The following is a 22,003-nucleotide window of genomic DNA, read 5'->3' on the forward strand; positions in this document are numbered from 1 at the left end:
CGTGTTTAGAAAGTTTATTTTGCCCTGTAGCAGCCTGCACATGTTTCATCAAATACAGTTTTTTGATCTAAACCTCCTGTTGTGCCCTGTGGCTGCCAGCAGCAGAAAAGGGGGGCTTGAGTGGGTGAGCAGCACTCTTGTCCTGCATTCAGTTTGCGGTGGGGAGCAGTGAGCTCTGAAATGGGTCCCAGTAGCCTTTGCTCTGATTTTCAAAGACTGAGCACCCAGTTTGCCTTGTTTAGTGACCCCTTTGCCCATGGTTCACTGAACTTGCCCAGCCAAAGCCCCTTTCCTCCAGTTCTCAACTCGGCAGCTCTTGGGGCTTCCAGTCTTCCTCTTCTTTTTCCTGCTGGCAGCAGTCGTGTTAGTTGGACTTTTGCCCATCTACTTCTCCCCTGTTTGCCCCCAACATGGGGATCTTTTTAGGGCAGCACTGCTAGAGCAGCACAGTTCTTCTCACTGTGACTTGACCCTACTGCTATAGTTCTTAAAGACTGCGCCAGGTGCTGCAGAAGTTTCTGTGTGAGAGTTAGTCCTTGTGGGGTGCATCGCTGGACTCTCAGTACCTTCCAGCCTGTCTAAAGAGCTCTGCTGGTTTTTGTGGGCATGAAACTGCATCTTGGTTCACTGTTGTGTTGTGTCTTTTACTCTTCAAAGACAAATTCTCTCCTGTTCTTTTTTAATTCTCTGCAGATTAGCAGTCTGCCTTCACAAAAAAGACTTCTCCTTGCAACCTTTGTTTATTAAACTGAGGAAAAAGAATAACCCCCCAAACCCAAAGCGTTGTCATTTATTGGCATCATGGCAGTGATTCAGGTGAACTGGGCGGCAAGCACAAATCCCATCTTGACTACATCATGTCATTTGGGAATATCATTACAATAGCGCACATTTCCTCAGTGTCCTAAGCCTGGAAAACCTCCTGTTACTGAACACTTACCAAGTTGTTAATGGAGAGTTTGGAAGCAGCCATCAGATGTGGCAAAATTCGTAAGTACACATTAGCTATCTTCTTGATTCTCCCTGGATCATGGGACCTAATCACATATTTATAAAAAGGTATATATTTTCTCCTAAATGAGGGTCCAAAGGCCCAGACATACCCATACTTTCTAGCAGGCTTATTTCTCATAGCTATCTTCCCAGAAACAGGCACAGATAATGTAAAAAAGGTCTTTCCAAGATTAGCCTGTCAAGCAGAAACATCCTGAGAAGAGTAATTTGGCTAGAGTGATGGGTGATGAACATATTCTTGTCGCTCTTAGCTCTCCCCCATTGCTGCCATTTGAGACTTCTTTATTATTTTTTATAACTTTTATTTTCAGATGCTTCTCTGGCTGTCCTTATACATCTGACTCCTGAGATCCTGGATTCTTTAAACTGCAGGAAATAATGGCTGTCATTCTTTCACTCTCTCCTGTTTGGTTTTGGTTTAAAAAAAAAAACAAAAAACAAAAAATGTTGTCTTTAAGGGTCTGTCTGTGAATCTCCAAGATGGTACCTCTCTCATCTGATCCTTTCATTGCTGATAGCACATAATGCCTTGCTTTTTCTCACTTTTCTACCCTGTTACTACAGTATTTTGCTGCTTGGGTACAGTGGAGCCCCTGTGGAGGCAGGAGGATATGGCTCTTCTGAAAGTCAGTTCTGTAGCAAAATAGCAAAGCATCACATGCATTGGTATTGGTGGTGGCAGGGAAGTTCCTGTGTTGTGTAATAGATACTAACACTACAAATGAGCCAAGTTCTGAATCTGTGTTGTTTCAGGGGATTGCATTCACAGAAAAGCCCACACCCACCTTTTCAGACTTGGTTATGGATTTGGTGCTGTTGCTAGTTCTATTATGCTTCAGGAATAAAAGTGCTGTGATTTAGAAAGGTTGCTTTCTTTGCATGAGCTAAATGGATGACAGCAGCAGCTTTGCTGGTGAAAAGCAGCATCCCATCAAAGCTGTACTTTTCATAAAGCAGCAATCATGCCTCATACTGTCAATAACCCACTTCCTGTAGCCCTATTAATTTGCAGGCAGAAAAGGCAAAAGATGCTCTTTAGCATGTAGGACTGTTAGGATAACAGGGAGAATTGGCATATCTCCAGGCTGCTCCCTCTAATCTGTGGCTTCCTCAAGAGTGAAGGTGTGTGGAAGCCTTCCCAGAGTTGCTTACTCTCCCAGATGGTGTTTTTAGGGTTTCCAGGTGTGCTTGGCTGCATGGTGCCATGCTGCTATGTCTGCACGCCAATTTCCATGTCACCGGCGTAAATCAGGAGTGACTGCAGTGAAGCCACAGAAGCTGGTTATTACCACACACAACTGGGAGAAATAGGACTAAATGAGAGAATTGGGATAAGAATTCTTGTGTCAAATGCTGTTACTGCTGAAGTTGTTGGCAGTTTTGTACCTATGGTTGTCTTGATATATCTGAATGGCAAATAAAAATTACATCACCCACTTCAGGTATATGAGAGGCTTGAGGTGAGTGTGTGGAATTAGGGAGATAGCAGGAGATCAGTTTGGCTGCTCTACTTGTAAAGCCACTGGTACAACTTATAGAATTGTCTTCAACCATAGCAACAAAGCATGTATTTTCTGAAAAATTTAAATGTTAGTTTCTACATTTTATTTTTGTATAGTATGATAGGGAACTGTTTAAGATTTGGCCCTGTTTACAGGGCATTGTGGAAGCAGTTTAAGAAAACAGATGGATTATATTTGTTTTTTAAAACAGCTTTAGTTTGAAAATAGCATGAGAAGGTGCAGCATGAAAGATTTTATAAGAATGAGAACAGCAATTTAGAACCAAAAGTTTTTTTCTTTAACAAAGTTCTGAATGCAAAATGGTTTAATCTGCTACTTACTAGAAATCAAGGGCCTGTGTCATTTCAAAATGTGCAGTTAATGGGGAGACTGGAAGCAGTGACAAAGCATATTTGGGAATGCTTAATGGAAAAGCAGCGTTGTATAGCCTGGAAGGTTTCTTTTGTGTCAATATGTGTGTGTTTGCAGTCTGTGACCACAGAAAAGTGCAAAACCCAAATCTCTTTCCCATCAGTGATGTTTCAAGAAGATTCAAGGTCTAAAATGTGAAAGAATCTTTTTTTATTTTTTTTTTTTTATTTTTTTTTATTTCGGTTGCTGGCGTTTTTTTTTAGAGCTAGAAACACACCATGGAGACTGTACAATCAGAAGGCCTGGTAGGCTCATTTTTGCTAGGACATCCTTGCCAGAGCTGCTGGACAAGACCTTATGGCATCTTTGCCCTGGGCTGGCGCTGGGATGGATAAAGGCTTCTGAGGCTGGAGGGCTGGACAAGGATGTAGGCAGTCTGCCCCAGCAACTGTTCTGCTGCCTGGCCAGAAGAAGGTTAAGAGCTGCCTGCCTGCTTTGTGATTCAGAGGGATTTGAAGGGAAAAGGTGTGCCTTTTTTTTGCAGGAAATCAGAAAATACAAAGGGAGATGGCTTTGGGCCTTCAGTCATAGGAAGAAGCTGTGGTTTATGTTACCTGGCATTGTCTTTGGCCAATTAAGTAGTGCCCAAAGGAAAAGGGGCAGCACAGACTCTGAGACGGGATCATGCTGAGATTTTCCTAGACAAGTTAACAAGCCTCTTTCCAATTTGTAGTGTCTTTGAAAGCAGCTTCTTTGCTGAACCTGCTTGCACAATGCAGGTGCTAGCTCAGTTGTTTTCTAGTTGCAAATTGATCAGGCCATTGATTTGTTGCAGGCATCAGAATTCAAAGAGATTTTAAATGTGGGAGTCTGCTCTAAGATCTGGTTTTACATTGGTAATTTAGCAACACAAGGCTGCCTGTGCTACTTGGCCTTTTTCTAACTGTGTTTAACAGTGGTCATTTTGACTGTTGACTTTTTTTTTTTAAGATGAAGGTGTTTGTCCTGCTTTTAGGAAAGCAAACAGTTCAGCCAAACTTGTAAGGAAAATCACCTGGTATAAGCGTGGAGACCCAGATCTGCTCTTCCAAGTGCAGGAAGGAAGCTGTTACTTGGCAGAAATGGAGCATAAACAAAGACAGAAACAGTGGGAATGTGATTATCAGGCACGTGGAAAATGACTTTCAAGCAAGTCTCTTTAAGAACAGGAAGCATTTAGACTGATCCTGTCTGCCCTATACCCAAGCAAGTCACCACTGGCTCAAGTCCAGCTGAGCGGTATGAGCTAGCAAGAGAACAACCACATACCAGTCTGCAGAAGGAGTTTTGTTATGGCATTAAGTCTGAACTAGGCTGCGTAAGGAAGAGGCAGGACATGTTAGAAGGGAGGTATAATAGCTTCGCCGTGGGAAGAAATTTGAGGATTTCTTCTTGTTTTGGTGTGGCTGAAATGGCGGACGTAAATGTGCCATTGCTCACAAATGAGGCAGTGGTAATTCCCATCTCCAGATTGTTGTGCCTTGCATACAGCCAGTGAGTCTTGTGGCTGTCAAGGGCAGACTATAGTCCAGAACTGTTTGTGAGGAACCCCCAGGTTCCTGTGACATTTAGTGGTTCAGTACAGAGAAGGGATTGCTTAGAACTGCCACTGCATCCATCTGTTCGAAAATTGTCCGTTCTCTTTCAGATGTGACTGGTCACAGCACTGTTGGATTTGCTGTTGTTGCTGCAAATGCCAAACAGCATGAGCAAGTGCTGAAGGACCTACTTACCTTTGTAGTGCTGGGTGATAAAAATGGGAAAATTATGAACCAAAGGAAACATAGGGCTGTAAGGGACCTGCAGAGACCATCAAATCTTTTTTCCCAAACAAAAATATTCCTGGCAGCTCCTTGTCTCATGTGGACTCAAAAATCCCCTGTGCCTTCCAACTAGCATGGCCTCAGGGTGCTCTTTCCAGCAGGAGCCAGACTGCATCCCTTCCTCTGGATGGAGACATCAGGCCCCTTGCCGTGGTAGTTGCTCGTGAGACTTTCTCTTCAAATTCATCCCAGTTTTTTCTTTCAGCTCATAATACCCCACCACAGAGGGCTCCTTTAATAACTGTCTGAAAATAAAAGAAACAACATCTGAACACTGGCTTCTAGACCCCAGATGCACTGAGTGGATTTACTGTTCCCCCTGCCCAGACCAACTGTGGTGCATGCAGTAAAAAAAATAAATGTTATTTTCCACTCTTTCTGTCATTTACTGCCAGATTTACTGCAGGATTTCTCTGCCCTCTTAAATGAGGCTGGACTTTTTTCTGCACGTTGCACACCCTGCATGGTTCCTCTCCTGCTCGGCTACCCCAAGACACAGAGGCAATGTTTCTGGGTGCCCTGGTTCTCCCAGCCCCTTGTGGGAGAGGGTCAGCAGACCCCTGGCCTTGGCATCGCTGCTTGCATGGGGCCTCACTGGAGTATAGCACTTCCTCCAAGGCAGCACCATTAGGATCCCAGAGGTGTTAGTGCTGCCTGACGCATGAGCATTGCTTCCCACGGGGATTTCAACAGTTTTGCACAGCAGCAGTGTCTCTGATCAGTGGGATTCACGATCTAATGAAAGATCTTCATGTCTTAGCAGATGCTGTGGCTTCAGCAAACCATGGGCTGTCAAGTATAGAAGGTGGTGTTTGTGCATACATTTTAATCCTTGTTTGCACAGTACACTGAAGGAGTAAAGTACTTTGGAAATGCTGGCTTCATTCTGTTTTCACTGTCATTTTAATTTTCTATCATTTTGAATATCAGTTATTCATGAGATAGATATCAGTGCAACAAGTGGGAGTTCTTCCAAAGCTTTTTAGTGAGTATTGTTTATATACCATGCCAGATGTGTTGGAGGAATATGATCTGACACAAACCCAGACAAATCACTGTAAAACTGTGTACAAAAAGACACTGGCTGATACACTGCAGCTGGTGACACCAGCAGATATAGATGTTGTTTGCAGGACTCTTTCTTCACAGGGAGAGCACGAGGGCCAGGGGAGAGTACATGGTGTGCAGAACAACAGCAACACAAATAGGCTAGGGAGCAAGGTTTGACTGAGGTGTGTGTTTTGTGCTTGTCACTTAATTTAGCAATATTGGGAAAAGCCGTGAAGGAAAAACCATGTGGCTATTTTCCAGATGCAGTGATGCAGGAAGAAGCAGGGCTGTAGTTAAGGCATGCTTACCCACTGCAATATGTGTATGATCGCTATGGGATACTGTAACTAGCAACATCTACTGGACAGTTTTTAAAGCTAAAGCAGTACTGCTGGGCTAGTGTGCCTGATACCTGCGCCTCTGCTTGGCAAACCTGCCTCTGCATGGCATGTTCAGGCTCTGTGCAGCTTAGGGAATGATGCTTGTACTGTGCTCAGCTGCATCACCTGGGAAATCTTTGTCAAACTTGGGTGTATCTGAGCTCTGTACAGAATGCACTGATTTCCACCATCACCAGCCTACTTTTGCAAGGATTTACTTTATTCCTCACAGATTAATTACAGAAAAAAGAGTGAACTGTTTTGTGTTGGGTTTTATTTCTCTTCTGATTGCACAGTGAAGAATCACCAATCACATCTGTGCCAAGAAGCCACTAAAAAGAAACAGAAAGGGTGCAGGAGATTATGCATGACAGGGATAGAGTCTGTCACAGAGTTGCAGATTATTTATTGCTGGCACCCTTTGATAAGCGGCTGCAACTGGCTCTAATTTTCTCAGCACAGCACAGCTGCTTTGATCAGCACTGAAACTGTTAACAGTGCTGACAACTAAATTATTGTCGATGGCATTGCAGTTTAAACTTCCCTGGAGGAACAGTGGCAGATCACACCCACCAGGGCTATTGTTTAAGGCTTTCTTTGGACATATCCCTGGGTTGAATCAGGCTGAGCTTCTTTTCAGGATTTTCCTCCACACTGCCCATGGTTAGAGTCTCTGTGCTTTTCCAAGCGGGAGCTGGGATCGCAGGCAGTGTGCTGGCAGCGTGTGGGAGGTGTGTTTCATTGCCATGTGCCCCTGGAGCACAGGCTTTGCGTGCGGTGTCTTCTCTGGGTCCAGTGCTGATCTGCAGCTTGGAGGAGTGTAGTAGCATTTGGGAGGGGACCAGACCGCTGCAGAGCACATTGTAGGTCTGGGCTAGGGACGGTGGCGTTGAATGCAGGTGTCAGAGGGAGAGTGATTGCCGTCTGAGACAGCGAGTGCTGCAGTGAGTGGCCTTTTCCCCTCCTTCCCAGGGCTGATGCCAGCCTCCCTATAGCTCTTTGCAGCCTTTCCTATAGCTCTTTAAAATACTCCCTTCGCATAGTCTTTTTCTTTACACCTTTCATTTCTAGTTTTCTACTTGCCCTCCTCTCTTCATCTCTCATTCTCCCTCCTTTCAGTCTCCCATTCTTTCTTTGTTTCTGTCCCTGTGCCTCTGAGGCTGGACGCAGACTCATACAAATGCAGTAGTATTTTGGGAACTGTTGACTGACAGGAGTCATCTATAATGGATTTAGAAGTACTTGAACACAGGATTTGCATTTCTGCCTCTGCTCAAAAGCACCACTGTCACTCAGCTCCCTTGAGGCTTGAATTCTGCTAGAAGCTGCTATGGCAGTGGCATCCTATGATTTGCTTCATCAGTTGACATTTTCAGGAATTTGGTGTGATGTAACAAGGTTGACCATTTTACTGCCCTTTCCTGCTAAACAATGTTGATAATTTCTCACCTGCCTAAAGGGGTGGAGTCCCCTGTATAGAACTGGCTTTATTAGTGAGAGCCCACATGAAAGTGTGCTTCTTCCTGTTGTTGCTATTATTCAGTGACCTTTGTCGATTTGCATTATATTTTAGTCATCTAAAACCCTGATCAGCCCAATTCTGCTCTGTGTCTAAACTGTGAGGAGTAAGGAGCTTTAGTAGTCATTTCAAGATCTGGAGCAAATCCTCTACAAAATTAGGTCTTGCCTATGTAAACAAGTTGCACTGCTTTTAACTACTTTTCTGTAACATTGATATAACCCTTCCCTAGTGTGAAATCAGTTATGCCAGTATTAACATGCTTATACCAGAGTAGCTTGCTCCCCTGTGGGAAAGGAGAGCAAGCTATTCTAGTATAGAGCACTTTTATTTGGCTATGACTGCATCCACACTTTCATTGTATTGGCAGAAATATACTGGCAAATAATGTTTGCAATTTAATGTGGGTGAACTGGTACAAAATCATGTAAAGAACAAGTCTTGGTCTGCAGGCTGCCTCTGCCTCTATAACTCCTTGACAAGCGAGTGTTAAATATGTCATTATTTATAATCTTGTCTCTGTGACTGGACATACAGTGAAAAGACCAAATATTGCTGTCATTATGTATTCACAATTAAGAAACTAAGAACTGGTCATGTGTTGGCTATAAAGTCATGACTGAGTCATGTGAGTCCTGGCTGTAGTTTATTTTTAAATAAAGGATGTAAGACTTTATTCGCTCTCAGACTGTTTGCTGACCTTTGTATTTATTTGCAGAATATTGGTAATGTAAGAGGACCATGGCAGAGATGTAAATTCCAGTATGTTTACATGGAAATGCCTTTGAGCTGGCAGGGAAACACAGAGGTGTTCTAGCAATGCTGAAAATCTGGGTCCTGAAAAGCCACTTGTGCCAGTGAAAAGTGAGTGCCTGGTGGCTGTGCAATACTCGACATTCATATCTGTGGTCATTTACCTCAGTCTTCATCAGGGTAGGGCAGGGCAGTCCAGAGATCAACAAGCAGCAGGTACAGAAAATTCAAACAAATGCCAATCAGATACCACAATCCTGAATATCATGGTTTATTGATGGGTTTTTCCCAGTACTAATGCTAATCTAGATGATTGGTATGTGCCTTGTACCAATCTTGACTTGTAGCGAGAATCGTGTAGGAAAGGCTCTTGGTGTTTGCAGGCAAAGGAGAAATACATTTTGTATGGGAAACAGTTAGTACTCAGCGTAATTCTGGGGAAAGCAGTGCCACCAACAGGCCGGGGTCTTCCGGACAGAAACTATCTTAAAGACACATAGCTGACAGGTGACTGAAAGCGTGAGACCTAGCTAAAACTTTCAGGTTTTCTTCTACCACAGAGTAAATAATGGATATGATCCTTTTCTTCTGCAAGATAAGAGGTTATTTTAAGGCAGCTGATGGGGAGGTGAAGGAATCTCTGGGGAGGAGAAGCTGGTGCTGTTAGGGGACGGCAAAGCTTTGCTGGGAGGAATGCAGTTTATTGTGCTGCTTGTTGGCACAACTTGCTGGGCTGTTGAAGGAAATAAATTTTCACAGAGCCTAATAGTTTCCTCCTATGAGTTAGTGTTACCTCCATATCATTTAATTCCCACCTTTGCTTATTGTGAGTGCCATTTCAATGCTGCTTTTCTCAATTTTGTTACCTCCAGCCTGAGCACTGCTTTGGAAACAGCTTTCTGAACTGCAGGAGGCTTGTTTCACAGAGCAGGGAGGAAAACTGCACCATTTTTTTCCCAAGCTCATTGATTCCCCATGACACTGATGATGGTGGTGGAGGTGGCTCCTGTGAACCGGTGGGCTCTTGCCTGCAAGCTGGGGCTGCCGCTGGGCGCTGCAGGGGGCTGTCACAGTGGCACAGGTGGGCAGCAGTCAGTCATTCAATAGAACTGGGATATGGTCATCAAGAGCAAGCAACTGACCTTGGACAAATCTGCTGTAACCCAGCCTAGCATCCAGCTTGCCCTGGTCTTTGCTGCTTCATTCTAGGGGGAAAGTGATCTCTGACGGTGCTTTTGCTGGTTTAGGTTACTTCTCTTCCTGAGCTGACTCAGAGGTTTTGCCTGCTCTGTTTGCATCTGGTGGAAGCCGCAGGCTGTCGGCATCTGATCTTTCTCCTTAAAGAGTCCAGCAACATTGGCAGCCCTAGAAGGAGAGGCAGAGGCATCAGACAGGTCCTTGCCTGCAGTTCTTGGCAGCAAGGCTTGTGGTCGGGACAGTTTACATGAGATTGAAAGACAGAAGCAATATCAGCTCAGCCCTACTCCCACAGGAGTCCACAGAATCTATCAGTGAGCAGTTTTGAAAAGCTTCTTTTGTCTTGTCGGCTCCACTTTTAACCTGCTATGAAAATGTTCATTGTGAAACACCCAATCATCCTTACAGCAACTGCATCACTGGTGTCTGTGGTGATATACTGTGAGCTGCATAGGACAGAAACCTTTAATATCTGTGTTTATACATTTCCCTAAAGGTGAAGAGATGACTGCAGTGGAAAATTAGTTTTGCTGGGTAAAACACTGAATGAGCTCACCTGATCAAGAGAAAGAAATCAAAACGTTATGCTTTTTAGTTTTCTCTGCTGCACTCAGACATTAGCTAGTGTGGTCTGCTGCTCTTCAGCAAATATGTTTGGGTCCAAGTGCTGCCTGAGATGGTTAGAAACCCAATATGCATTCTGAGGCAGGGGTAATTATGTATTATGCATACAGCTCCTAGCACGTTTATTTGCTGTGCCAATTGCTAATGGTTGAGCAATTGTATTTATTACTGGCAGCTGGTAATAGCAGCCTGTGTTTCTGCCCTGTAGGGGAATTCAGTATGTGTGCCCAGCCATGGGATGGTGAAGGTTTTGTACCTTTTAGAGGCACCATGATGTCTGTACAGACCATCTAGCCTTCTGTCATTTTAAGTGCTTCTTTACTTCATTTCAGAGACATTTGTTTATTTTGTCCCTCGTTACCCTCCCAAACTTTTCAGATCTTTCCCATCTGGGCTCTTGTGTTTATAAATTCTTCTACATTTGAAGCTTGTAGGCAGCAACCACTTTGAAGCCTACTGTTGTAACACAGACCAAGTGTTTGCCAGAAAGCAGCATGGGCTCTTGTTCTCTTCTACCCCCTCCTTACAGTGTTGCAGGTCTTTCTGAGATTGCCCCCCTTCTACCTGTTGGGTGCCTGCACTCACCACTGTAAGTCAGCATCACCCAGCTAAAGAGGCCACAAACCAGCATGGTTGCTATTTAAATAGTTACATTTGTCTCAGTTTGTTTCTTTTCAAAAGTCATACTGTGGCAACTGTAACTCCTTTTGTAAGACCTACACAGCTGATGCTTAACTTATCGCTTCTTTTCTGCTGTGGAAAAGGTGAGCTGGTCAGCCCCCAGCTGGGTTCAAGTTCGGCCTCGTAAAAACTGTCTGTCACCTTTTAGCCATTCTCCTTGCCATTTCCTTTTTGTAGCAGAGACAATGGGAGTGTTTCCTGCTAACTCCTGTCTCCCTGCAGCAATTGTGATAAATTGCTGCAGTCTTTATTGGAAAGCATTGTATGGCTGCTCTTGGTGCTGTGATAAAGAAAATGCCTTGAATGGGCTGCATGGTGTCTGGCTTCCTTTCAATCACAGTCAGTCTGGATGCTGAGGACCTGATCTTCCTTCTGTGCCAGGTCTCAGCTCATGTTTGTGTGGGAGGCCAGAGTTCTGTTTGTTTAAAGCCATCTTTACACTTTTGACATAGATCTGTTGAAGGTCAGTGTCATCCATAAATCTATACACGGGGGTCTGCAGGTGCCCCTTGTTTCCCATATCCTCCTTTGTAGTCTCCTCCCTCCCTTGTGGCAATGCTGGAGCTGGCTTGAACATCTTTGTGTTGGTGTTGTGCTTCATGGCTAGTGCTTTCTTCACTTTCCCCAACTGGGAACTCCCAGCTCTCCAGCCAGGGGCTTTTGGCCTCACAGTATCACAGTATGTTAGAGATTGGAAGGGACCTCAAAAGATCATCTAGGCCAATCCCCCTGCCGGAGCAGGAACACCTAGATAATGTTACACAGGAATGTGTCCAGGCGGGTTTTGAATGTCTCCAGGGAAGGAGACTCCACAACCTCCCTGGGCAGCCTGTTCCAGTGCTCCCTTGTATTTTCAGTAGTCAGTGCTTGTAGCAAGAAGGGGTTGCAGCCAAGCAGTACTGTTTTGTTTCAGTTTGGGTTATTTTTTTAAATTATTATTATTATTTTTGCTCAGATATTTCAGTGACAAAAAAAGCCAGTGTAAGTATAGGTGAGCTTTAAAGTGATGAGAAGAGTCCTCTTTCTGAATTCTGTGGCTTTCAGATTTGTTGTCTTTTGTCAAGAGCTATGTTGTCAGGTTTGCTGCCTGTGAGATTAGGAGCCTGGACTCTTCAGGGCTTGACCTGTCACAGAAGCACAGAATGGTTTGGGTTGTAAGGGATCTGAAAGATCATCTAGTTTCAATTCCCCTGCCATGGGCAAGGACACCTCCCACTAGACCAGATTGCTCAAAGCCCCATTCAACCTGGCCTTGAACACTGCCAGAGATGGGGCAGCCACAGCTTCTCTGGGCAACCTTTGGGTTCCAATGTTTCACCACCCTCACGGTGTAGAGTTTCTTCCTGGGTTATACCTGGCACACACAGGCTGCATCTGGTAGTGGGACAGCTGTACAAGTAGAAGAGTAGTCAGTGGCAGAAATATTGAGATACTATTATTTGAACAAGTAAGAGGAGATCAGCAAAGACAAATGCACAGTTAAATTTGTATGATGAGCGTGTGTTCATTCACCTGCGTGCCTAATGCTCCCTCCGTCTGAATCAAAGGAAAGTGCCAGTGCAGAGTTTGTCCTATCTCCTTATTTTCACTGATAAGTCATGGATAAACTGGGAGGGAAGGAAGGACTGAGGTAGGCACAGAAAGGTTTTTGGCTTGAGAACTGTGGCTGAGAGTGGGTTTCATTGTGTGTGTTGCATCAGCCTGTGCACGGTCTGCGTCCTTTGGGCTCATTTAACACAGCATAAATTCCACCCTAAATGCTCTTTGTGGGTTGTCTAGTTTCCTTCCTCCCACAGAGATTTTTAATTAAAAATCTAGGACCAAAATAACTGCAGTGCCATCTCTTAACTATTGTTCTAGGAAGAGCTTAATGCTCTTGTCTCTGGGAAACAGTGAAGTTTATGCTAAACACACAGAACATTAATTTCCTGTAGAATTTCAGGGAGCGTGGCTATATCAGAGGAAGTGTAGGTGGATGTTAAATTTAAACCACTGTACAGCAGATCTTGGTTACTAGCATGCCCAAAAGTCTGAAAAGTTAAATGGGCATACAAGGATCTTTCCAAAAATAGATGCAGATGCACTTCCTTAAAACTTATTTGGTGGTGTTTATTCAGCCCTTCTTGTGAAAGCCCCTGAGGTTTACAGAGCCTGCCTGAAGCTGATAGGAGAAACAAGAAAATAGAAGAGCAGAAAATTATGCATGAATGGAGCACCGTGGAATGTGGTCATTTCTCCGTCACTGCATTATTCTTCAGAAGCACATGAGCCAGGCTGGCTTGGTGTCAGAGCCATTGGATGGAGATACAGTTTGTGCTTATACAGGATGTCAAGATGGAAATATATTTCTAAACTAAAATTCTTGGCATTTATGATTGTCCAGTTTGTTCTTTGTGTTTGGGATGGTGGATGCTCATGACGTATAAACTCTGGAACTGACTCTGGAAAATCTTTGTGAAAAAGAACAGCAGTTATTTTCTCTGTTGGAAGTTGGTTTGTAAACGTCCTTTCCTGCCATTAGCTTTGCCTTACTGCATCAGTGAAGTTCCTTCTGAGCCTGAGTCTGAAAGTGGCTCAACAGGACTTGAGACAGAAGTCTGGTTTTTACTTTGTTACAAGGGGACAATATTTCACAAACAAGGTAATAATGTCAGAAGGACACTATCAAGCGTGAAAGCAGGTCTTAAAATTAGCTTGGTATTTCCTAGTAATGGTGTGGTGGGAGTGTAGCCCCAAGGCACAATCTTTTTTAAATGTAATTATATAAAGGCAGAGGTGGATATCATAGAAAGGCAGTGAGGCTTGCAGTCGCCTGTGGTTTTTTTAAAATGTCATTAAAGCTTGAAGTAGGATCCTTCCATTAAAAGGGATTATGGTCTCATTATGTGATTTAGATAGTGGTATGAGGCTGTAATCATGCTTTTAATATGTTCTTTTTAAAGAACGTATCAAGGCAAGAATTGACCTTGAAGATGTGGCTTGCTTGCAGATGACTTAGCTGCAACGTTTGTCCAAAGCAACATGTTCTTGTCATGGCTTTAAATCTGTGATAGCTTTAGCTAAAACAACTAAATGAATTTCTTGTTTATGTTTCCATGTACCTGATACCACATTTCCATCACCACTCTGGGTTTATCCCAACTCCTGTTACCCCCTGCAAAGGGCCATGCCCATTGGAGCCCTCCTGCAGGCAGTGGGGATGGCAGGTTCCATGCAGGATCAGAATCCCTCTTCCCAAAAGCCTGTCACAATGACTCCATCAGGGCAACCCTTATCACAGTCTGGGTTCTCTAGCCCCTAAGGTATCACTGTAACAATGGGGTTATTAAAAAGGTGTTTTCCTAAGTATGCAGCTACAGTTTAAAAGGATTTTATGGGAGGTCATCAGAGGATATTACTAACAATTAGTGTGCGTAAAACTTGAGGGCACAGTGGGCTGTGGGACATCACTTCCCCAAGTAGGGTGTGTACTGAGTTACAAATAATTACTGGAAAGCTCAATGTGTCGAATGTGGATGTGGTTTACCTTTATGCAACTTGTGAATACTGTTCATAGGGCTCAGAAATGCTTCCTGAGATGCTCAGGCTTGGAGACACTGTGTTCACAGTGTGCCTCAAACAAAAAATGTCACTGGTGGATGAGCTATCACTATTAATAATTGCAATAAAAACGAAACAGCACTTCAAATCTGCATTTCAGGTGGAGATTTTTTGAGTCGTATGTTGAATGTTTTTACCTTCAGGCCTAATATTATTTGTATTGAGTTTTGGTGCCTAATCTCATACTGTGCCTCTGTGTATGAGCCTCGCACCTGTGGAAGTCAAAGGGAGTGTTGCCTTTTGGCTTGGGCATGCATTGCCAAACTGCTGCGGGCTTGCTGGGAGGTGTGCCCACACCTGCAGCACAAGCAGCAGGGATTCAGGGATGGTCTGTACTGCAAGAGAGGTGTGATGGTGGCTTATATCTGCTTACCTGAATGCTTGAACAGGCTTACTCAATAGCAGACATCAGCATGGATCTCAGAATGATCTGGGTATGTGGTGTTTGACTGATTTCTCACATACAATTTCTAGCCTGCCTTGCATGCCTTACTCGTGTAGCCCACACCATCAACCCTACTCCACCTAGCTACCTCAAAGGTAATTTATGTATGTGTGCCAGAGTTGTGCTTATAACTTAATTGTGATGTAAATGTATTTCCACCGTCTCTTGAGTTCTCTGCAGAGAAGCAGCTGTGATAGGCACATGAATCCTTGTGTCACTTATACGAAACTTTAATTTAAACAAGTATATAAATATATAAATATAAATAAATTTAGAGGCAGGGATCTGGTTCCTGAGTTTGTTTCAAGATGGATCCTTACTGGAATTTCTTGGCTTGTGTGTTATGACCACTGCATTAGGAGATCAGTTGTGATCTTTGATGGCACATTTCTTCCTATATATTGTACATGTGCTTGATTGTACATTATGTTTTGGTGGGGAGTCTTTGCTAATCTGCATTTTGGCTTTTTAGCTTTTTGACTGCTTAAATGAATGCTGACTAGAGATATCAGTAACAAATAATGGTAAATTTTGAATACAAATTCAGTGAGATGGATAAGCATTCAGGTGCTTGATGTATGCTGAACAACTGTGATTTATCTTTTGGTTGTCTTCAGTTGAATATATTAGAACATGGGATTAAAGGGCTGAAGAGGATTCAAAGAAAACACCTTACCTTCCTGCATAGATTGGGGCTTCAATACCTTTGCATGATCTTGACTCAGTAGAGATGACTTACAAAATCAAGGCCTAAAGGAGATTATGAAAAGTATGATTTACTGTAAAGAAAGTAAGGGACTAAGACAAAGGTCTGCAGGAAAGGTGCTCTCTCCTGTCCTTCTCTGAGTGCTGGGAATTTCCTCATCCTTCTCGTAGTATGGGTAAAACCTGCAACTCTGCACACACTTGCTGTTACCAGGGAAATAATTAAGGTTGATATGCTAAGTTGTAATTACAGCAAATGAGGTATGCTCTATGCAGTTAGCAAGGAAAAAGACCAGGGAAACTGCTAAGTCAGGAGAAGCCCCTCAGTGCTAGTAGGAAATTTAATATGCTTTATTAAATTAATAGCCTTCTGCATATAAAAATATACACTTTAAAGGGCAGAGGAGTTGGATGTAAAAATCATTAAGCATTCATTTCAGTGATCCACTCAATATTCTTAATTGTAAAAAATCTCTAGTGTAATGTTTACAGAGAAAATTGCAAGTGTTTTAAGACAAAAAAAAACACATGAGGATTGTATATTTAATACTTACTACAATGCCCATTTCTAAGCTGTGAGGTTGCAGCAATCCCTTTCCCAAACACAGCATGGCTTTAGTGATAGACTGGTGTTTGCTCACAGGGGATGTTTATCCAAACCAGAGATGATTCTGAAGATGAGGTTTTCCTACATGTCAAATAAAAATGTTTTGGCCATACCTTCAGATTTCTTAGTCTCAAGTTAAATAGGCACCCCCAAAACAAATGATCTGGGATGGTTTTTTTCTCAGCATAGACATTCAGTGCCTGGTTTTGCCTGTAGTTGTTCTGTTTGTGGTCTTTGAACGTGACAGTCACAGTAGAGAGAGATTAGTTGTAAGAAGATCATGGGTATAAATGCTGCTCGTGTGCCTAAAGCTGCAAATATTTTGGTGTATACAAAGGAAATATTAATCAAGACCTCTTACAGAGAATTAAGGGAAGAAATAGTTTTCTCTCCTGATTACTACATAGTTTCTGCTGCCCAGTGCAGGAAAAGGCAGGCAGAAAAGCTGAAGGCGATAGAAAGAGGTTGTTGTTCTGTTCTTAGAGAAACCCAGAGCAGATTGCTGTGGGTGGCTGTTTTAGGCAACTTCCACAAAACCAGCAGCTTTATGGACTCTGCAGGGCACATGAGCTTTGAGTTAGGTTGTAGGGATGAACTAGCCACGCTCCTGAACCTGCTCAGAATGCTGAGAGAAATCCTTCCTGTGGCATATAATCTTAATAAAGCTGTCTGTAGCTTTTCCTTTCCAGAACTTGGTTCCTTTGCTGCAGATGGGTGTCTTCAGCAACCCATGTTACTTGATTTTCCAGCCTGGACTGATCAACAAGCTGAGTAGTATGACACACAGCAGAGAGTATGGCAGTCCTCAAAATCTGAGCACTCCTGCAGTACCAGTGTTTCAGTGTATTCATCCGGATGGAGCACATGAAGGATTGAAAGAGCTGGGCTCCATTGAGTTTCTGAGGCTGGTTTGGGATCCAGCAGAGCAGGACATGGTCTAGCAAGAACGTATCAGGGACCACCATTGGTGAGAAAAGGTGCCCTTGCCAGCACCACAGAGAAATAACTGACCCAAATAATTTTGGGGAATAGCTGACACTTACTGCTTCAGGTTCCAGCCAACAGCATGACAAGCCAAAACATTCAGTGTTAACTCTAATATGTGAGTTTTGCCATATCCCTAACCGAAAACCATGGATTAGGTAGAGAAAAAAAAATTGCCTTTATGGGCACTTTTCACTGTATCAGGTTTTATTAACTGTTAGCGGGGGGGTTAGTTGTCCAATTACCTGTCTTATGAATAGGTATTTTAGGAACAGTTTTCAGAAACAGATTTCACAGACTTTCTGAATTGATTGTAGCTCTTCAGCTATTGTAAATCACCAGTGCATCACTGAACTAATAATCTACCCTTGTTGAGGGTCTGTGCTGCTGTTTAGCCTTGTGAGTATTTAGGATTGAAATTGTTAGAAATCTGTCTGCTAACAATATGCCTTCTCTTTTTATTCATGAAGTTTTTACCTCCTCAGGGTTAATTGAATCAGGAAATGTCAGTATCTTTTGATTTAATTTCCCTTATTGATGTGGATTCTGGAGTGAATGACTGCTGTGAATACAAAATATGGTTTGATTTCTGGGAAATATTTAGTGACCAGAAAAAGAGAAGGTTGTTTGAAACAAGCTTTAAATAAATTAAGAGCCCCCCTCCCCTGCAACTACCACAGCCTTCTTGACTATACAAACTCCCTAATTTACTATTTATAGAGATGTACATATTTCCAATACTATTTTAAAATGCTGGAAGTGAGAGTAAGCAAACCAACCTACCCACCAGTTTGCAGAGGGTAGGGGCAGCATAGTGTTTAGCTGCGTGGTAATTATATATCAGGAACTTAGATGATGTAAAGGTGGAACCAGGAAAATTCCACCCCCAAAAGCTTTGCCCAATACTGAACACTGCTACTATCGTCCCAGCAAGCACAAAATGCCCAAAATGCAGAGCAGCCACATGAAAATTATCTCTGCACCAATGCTGATCATCTTTAAGTGTATTAGTCTCTGCCTTCACCCAAAATGGGTCTGGCGCCAGAAGAGGAGAGCGCTGGCAGTTCGCATTTGCCTTGATGGCAGCCATGAGATTTGCTGATAAAATAACTTTTATTCTTGCCCCATTGCTCTTATGTTGTCTGTTCCTGAAGCTGCCTGGAAGTGGGAAGTTCCCCATTTCCTTTGTCCTGTGTTTCATGGGGTTTGGTACAGACTTCTCATCTGCTATATTTTCCATTTTTAAAAGATAAAGTGGTCTCAGAGACAGGGCTAGCAAGAAGTTTATTTCTTGCTGCTGAATTATTTATTCCTATTTAAGCTCTGGCGAACAGCCCACATTTAATAGCCCATTACTGCTTAGAGAGCTGTCAACATGGAAGAGGCAAGCTTGAAAAATACTGTGTTTAGTGGCTTTGTTATTACTGTCTGTATTACCTTTTCTTGGTTTTTATGATCAAGAGCACAAAATAGAAGGCCAGAAATGACCTGAGCTGCAAACTTCATGGCGCTTTAACCTACCAAGACTAACAACCAGATAAATTCATGTAAGAGCTAGAGTGAAGATTGCTCATGGTGAAATTAGCTTCCTAAGAAAACTTACAGATTCTGCATCAGTTGATGTTTTCAAATCAGGACGCGATACCTTTCTGGGACAATTCTCTATCTCATGTGCCAGATTTGGAGGGAATGCAGGAGCAGTGGGTGAAATTTGTTGCCTTGTGTTATGTAAGTGGTTTTGGTAATACAATGGCAATTTTTGGCCTTCTGCAGTTCTGGCCCACTTTTGATTTTTACCTTCTCTCTGTTCCCCTACCCCTGCCAAACTGGGTTCTGTGAAGCATCTTCATATCCTGAAGCAACCTTCAAAATACTGATTTAGAAGTAGATTTGGGTTTCAGAACAGCCATGTTGTCTTCAAACCAGACATGAAAGATTTGAGACTCGAAAGCACTCTTTTCTGGATGTCTGTTGTCTGTGGATGCTTATTTCCTACTCGATTTTTTCTTACATGTGAATTTTTGTATGATTTCTAGATAATCATGCATTAATGGTCTAAAAGCAGATGTAGTACAAGGCTATACTCTTGGAACCCTTCACACTCTCCTATTTCACAAAGGTGATTCTGGACAGAGTCTGGATTTAGGTGTCTAAAGAGCCCTGTTGTGAAAAACACTGATCACGCCTCCCACCTTCCTGTTAGATCCCTTCGAAAAATTGCCCCTGGCATCTACTGTTCAGCATCACTTCAACTCTCAGGAGCTTTATGTAGTTTGAGGCTAGCTTGTGCAGGCAGACCCTTATGGGCAGAAAGAAGTAGCTCTCTGAGTGAGCTAATGAAGCTTCATTTTCTTATGGATTTGTGGCTTATGTTGGATTCAGCGGTGTTTGGTAATAGCTGGTTTCAAGTACTGCCCTTCTTTCAGAGGACAACAATACAGTTTCCTTCCTTTCTTTAGCATTATATTTTCTCATAACTTCTAAGAAGTTAATGTTTTCAAGTTTTCTAGCACCTGTTGGATCTCCTTTACTTTTGCCAGTGATACAAAAGGCACTGGGAGGGAGGACAAAACAGGATAGGTACAGATGCATACACACAGAGGTATCTTTCGGAAACCAAGCCAAATATTTCAGGTGTATTATAGAATCTTAATAGTATGGACTACATTTTCTCCCACCAAGGAAAAAAGTGTCAGCTGTATTAAAAAATAATCAACCCAAATACAAAAAAAGTCCTTTTCTGTGATTTTGTGCTGCAGTTTGTACTGTGCAATGAGGTAAAGTCTTGTAGGGTGCATCTGTCCATCTCAGCCTTTTTTTGATAAAATGTTATAGTGGTCTAAAATGGTGCAGTCTCAGAGAACCAGCTGCAGGCCAACTAGTCTTCTCTTTTACCCAAAATAAAGGAAAAGTAAGTTAAACTGCACCATATAGCACACTGAACAAGAGGCTTTGCTGCTGTTAGCTTCTAGTTGGAGTGCAGCCCATTAAAATGTGGATGGCATCAGAACCTGTCTGGATGAGAGTCAGATGTAGGAATGATTGGTGCCCTTGAGCTGAAGCAATGCACTGTTAGGTGATCTTTGAAAAACAGTCTGCGATGTAGGTGACATAGTGTGGTGCATGGTTGCATGTGTGTGGCTGACAGACACACTGAGAAGCTCTTCTCAGGGAGCTTCGATCACAGGTCATCTGCCAAAAAGGACATACTTAAGAGGAACTTACTCAAATTGATTTTTGTGGTCAAAAAGAGGTAAGTTGCTGTCACAAGTTTGCATTAAGATACAGACGAGAAGAGCAAATTATAGACTTTTCTCAAGTCTTCCCTTTGTTATTGCCCAGTGGGTGCTCCTGGTTGAACAAGGCTTCCAGATTTCTTACTATTTTATTTTCTTACTATTTTACTATTTAAGCCTGTGGCTTAAATAAGTTTGGGAACAATAGAGCGTCAGCACAGTAATTCTGTCAATTATCCCTTGGTTGAATAGTGTGAAATAATAGGTGAGGGAAACATTGGAGCATCAGTCTCTCTGCATAGTAAATATAGCAGCAGTTGACAGAAGTTGTGTTCTGGTATGTCTAACCCAGTTTGGAGCCTACTCTTGCTCAGGTGTCTGGAGGGGTTTTGCCACTCATCAGTGTGAGCTGGCTGGCAGTCCTCCACTGATGTAGCTCACAGTATTGCAGAGACAAAATGATGCTGAATGCAGCCTTTTTGTTACTCTGTCAAGAAGAGTCTCCACCACGAGATCAGGGGGTAAGAGCTGGATAGACAGATGTTTCGTGTTTGTAACTTATTCACCAGCCTGCTTGCAACTGGATGTACTTGGGATTTCTGAATGCCTTCCTGCATGAACAGCTTGGCCTTGATGGGTCACTGCTTTTGGGGGAGAGTATCCCATGTATTTGCTTTTGTTCTGAGCCACTTACAACCAGTTCTAGAGGTGGAGAGTTGAAACGGTCTTTCTGGGAAAAAGAGCAGAAAATAGTTCAGTGTTAGCATTCCAACCTAGCTATTAGATGTGGATTATTTTTAAATATTTCACTTCCAGACATGTAACTAGCTGCATTTTCCTCCTCTCTTTTCTTTCTTTAAAGTTAGCTTTAATTTTGCATCTTCTCCCAACCCAGCTCTGTGCAGTCAAGAGTATGCAAAAAGAAGGGTTAATTACATTGCTAAATGTTAGGTAGCTCAGTTACCTGCTGCTTTGGAGATGCCGTTGACTGCAGTGAAAGCCTGGGGACTCTTTGAGCCCAGATGTATGTTTGCAGGGCAGTGTTGCTGGCAGTTAAACTGACAGGAGGCAGGGTAGCAGTGAGTGGAAGGCACTGCAGCCACCTCATTTCACCCGGCTGTCATCACACATCATGGGCTTGAAACACAGCCTCACAGGAGGTGCTGTGTGAAGGGTTGCTCCATGGCAGCCCTGTCCAGCATGCCGTCCATGTCCTGGCACCCAAATTCAAAGCGTTTCATCAAGAGTTGTGTGAAGTGGTTATGGTGAAATGCTGCTACTGAGGCTGTAGTGTCTTGCAGCCACTTCACAGGGGGTACCTGATAACATGTAGGGACTTTTGGGGAGCGTTGTGTTCTCTGAGCACTTCACAAACCTAATTCATCCTCTGTGAATGATGTGGACACAGCAGGGGAGATGTATCCCCCTCCAAATTTCACCTATGTGGCCTAAAGGAGCCCCTTTGGGGGCTA

At 43.1% G+C, this 22,003-nt stretch overlaps 1 protein-coding gene across 9 annotated transcripts in view; it reads left to right on the forward strand.

Annotated features, from left to right (window-relative positions):
• OSBPL5 (oxysterol binding protein like 5) overlaps positions 1 to 22,003 on the forward strand; it is a 177,310-nt gene that overhangs the window by 90,562 nt on the left and 64,745 nt on the right. Inside the window, exon 1 of one of the 9 annotated variants that reach the window (XM_061463064.1) lies at positions 6,768 to 6,911. The exons of 6 other annotated variants lie outside the window; for them this stretch is intronic. The gene's annotated coding sequence lies outside the window, so the exon portion shown is untranslated. Of the gene's footprint in view, positions 1 to 6,767; positions 6,912 to 6,973; positions 7,125 to 9,827; positions 9,964 to 22,003 lie in introns of those variants that run through there. 2 more of the 9 variants (XM_061463065.1, XM_061463066.1) reach the window with 2 other exon arrangements.

The sequence above is a fragment of the Pezoporus flaviventris genome, unplaced genomic scaffold, assembly GCF_033815535.1.
Source record: "Pezoporus flaviventris isolate CSIRO_AGI_PZ_B2104156 unplaced genomic scaffold, CSIRO_AGI_Pfla_v1 ptg000036l, whole genome shotgun sequence".
Classification (NCBI taxonomy): Eukaryota; Metazoa; Chordata; class Aves; order Psittaciformes; family Psittacidae; genus Pezoporus; species Pezoporus flaviventris.